The sequence below is a fragment of the Rhyacophila brunnea genome, unplaced genomic scaffold (assembly GCF_057557595.1).
Source record: "Rhyacophila brunnea isolate RB1 unplaced genomic scaffold, BYU_Rbru_1.0 scaffold_7, whole genome shotgun sequence".
In the NCBI taxonomy this organism is placed as follows: domain Eukaryota; kingdom Metazoa; phylum Arthropoda; class Insecta; order Trichoptera; family Rhyacophilidae; genus Rhyacophila; species Rhyacophila brunnea.
The window spans coordinates 31,257,508-31,260,215 of NW_028233339.1; positions in this window are offsets into that span (position 1 = coordinate 31,257,508).

Sequence of the window (2,708 nt, forward strand, 5' to 3'; positions counted from 1 at the left end):
ATATCTAATAATGATGATCATTATGTTCTCCGACAACCGTTCATGGTAAGTATTTGTCAGCATTTCCTGTCAGATTGATGAAATCATTAATTCCTACGTGAAGACTGAAGATTTGATTATAAATTTTCATTGCTTCCTGTTATCTGCACGGCCAGAAACCCAATGATCAACTAAGTGAAACAAATATTAATGAATCTGAAACAATAATTTTAAAATGTAATGTCAAAAAATAAAATAATGCTCACCATTTCGACTTTCGTAAGAATGCGCAAATATAATATAGAAGTAACTTCTTTACATATTCATGCTTACAATCGTTAATTTATTGCAAACATGAAAATTACCATACCATCATTATTTCGATGCCATGACTGCCAAGAATACTGACCTTATTTTATCAGCTGTCAAATTGTAAAACCTAAAACCGGTTTAAAAATGCTGAATATCCGGTATATAAATGGAAGATACACCCCTACGGCCTGTTTTAGTGTTTAATGCCCCTTGTCTAGGTGTTGGTGAAATCAGTAATTCACACGATGGTTGGCAGAATGGTTCACACACACTTAACGAACGCCACGTCGATGTGGCATCGCCGCCTCAGTCACCCTACTATGGCTAATACACTACAGTCACTACAAAGGTCATCAAAGGCTGGAACAGAGAGTACATCTGTACAATAAGAGTATTTTCTAAAATGCACAATCTGCGATATTTTTTTTTTCAATACAACTTTGCTTTATAGGGCTAATGAAAATAAAGAATATATTATTGTATGAATCCAAAAATGGTTGCCCAATTTATTGTTAATAATCTATTACTAGCTGAGCCAGCTGGCGGTCGCCAGTCTGTCTCGCTAGGTCTTGCAGACGGCTTGGCTTTGTTGGATTTTAATATAATTGTGAAGTATGCATAGATGGCGCCATAGTTTTCCCTTCGGGATGGGTTTTTATTCACGTCAGACAGTTTGACATTTTGCTGATTTGTCATTTTTACGATTTGCAAATCGTCACTGCCAATATAAATTTGGGCTCATATGCGTAGTCTATTCAGGAGTCTGGCTTACACAATATCGTCTTACACCACCTTAGGCTGCTATGCCTAGCAGAACAGCTGGCAATCGCCGATTGCTACCACTGACATTTTAATTTTAATACAATATATGTGTAGGTATGTGCAGTTAAATATGATAAATAATTATACATCTCAATCATTCGAATATAAAGCAATATATTATGTGATTATCATAAATAGCGATCTAATATAACGTGATATTAATCTCCTTCGGGTCCCATTGAGATAATAGAAGAAGGTTAGCAGTGTAAAAAATAAATTTAAACATTATTTTGTGTCGTTGTCTATAAAAAATAAATGCTTGCAGCCATAGAATAATATTTAAAAAATCTAAATTTGAATTAAAAATTAACCTTAAACAATATAGTTTCCCGGTGCGGGACATTCATATCGAGACAAATGTTGATAAATAATGAAGCAATACATATTATATCTGAGAGGAATAGAACGATTCTGATAAGAATAGGAATTTATAAGACCTAAAGATGTGGAATCAGCTTAAAGAGGCCTTCATCCAGCAGTGGATTGATACAGGTTGATGACGATAATGACGATATAAATGGGTAGGTATATAAAATCACAAATTTAAAAAAATTATAACAGTTTATATGACCAAGAAGAGTGGAATTAGGTTGGAATAACCTTCATCCAGCAGTGGATTGATCTTGGTTGATGATGATAATGACGATATTATGAATGGGTAAATATAATATCAGCAATTTTGATAAATATAGCAATTTATATGACAGAAAGGAGTAGAATCAGGCATGGGAGGCTTTTATCCACCGGTGGATTGATTCAGGGTCATGATGATAATGGAAATATAAATAGATATAATATAATATCACTGATTTTGATAAATAGAGCAATTCAAATGACAGAAAGGAGTAGAATCAGGCAAGGGAGGCCTTTATCTAGCAGTGGATGGGTTCAGGTCAATGATGATGAGGACGAAAGAAATAGGTATAATATAGTAGTAGAATCAGGTTGCGGAACCCTTCATCCAGCAGTGGATTGATCCTGGTTGATGATGATGACAATATCAATATGTAGATAAATGTAATATCACCGATTTTGATAAATACAGAAATTCATATGACAGAAAGGAGTAGAATCAGGCTAGGGAGGTCTTTATTAAGCAGTGGATTGATCCTGGTTGATGATGATGATGATGACGATATGAATAAGTAGATAAATATTATATCACCGATTTTGATAAATACAGAAATTCATATGACAAAAAGGAGTAGAATCAGGCTAGGGAGGCCTTTATCCAGCAGTGGATGGGTTCAAGTCAATGATGATAAAGACGATAGAAATAGGTTGTTATGTTCAAAATGAACATAACTAACATTCATACTCTGGCAACCCCGACGAATATTTATGGTCACGTCATGGAGCGTACGCCATTGCACAGATGTCGCTGACAGAATTTCCGGCCGCAACGGACGTCGCGAGGTGTGAAAGAAGCAACAGGGCTTTTTGATTCTGTCTGTCATCCAGTATAGTCGTGCTCTGCTTTGGTTTTACCCAACATTTATAATGGACGTCACTTAAAGCAGCACGATTGCAGCCGCAGTGCTTGAGGCCTCTGTGTCGTTCCAAGTTTGGTATTTTAAAACTAGTATTATTTGATT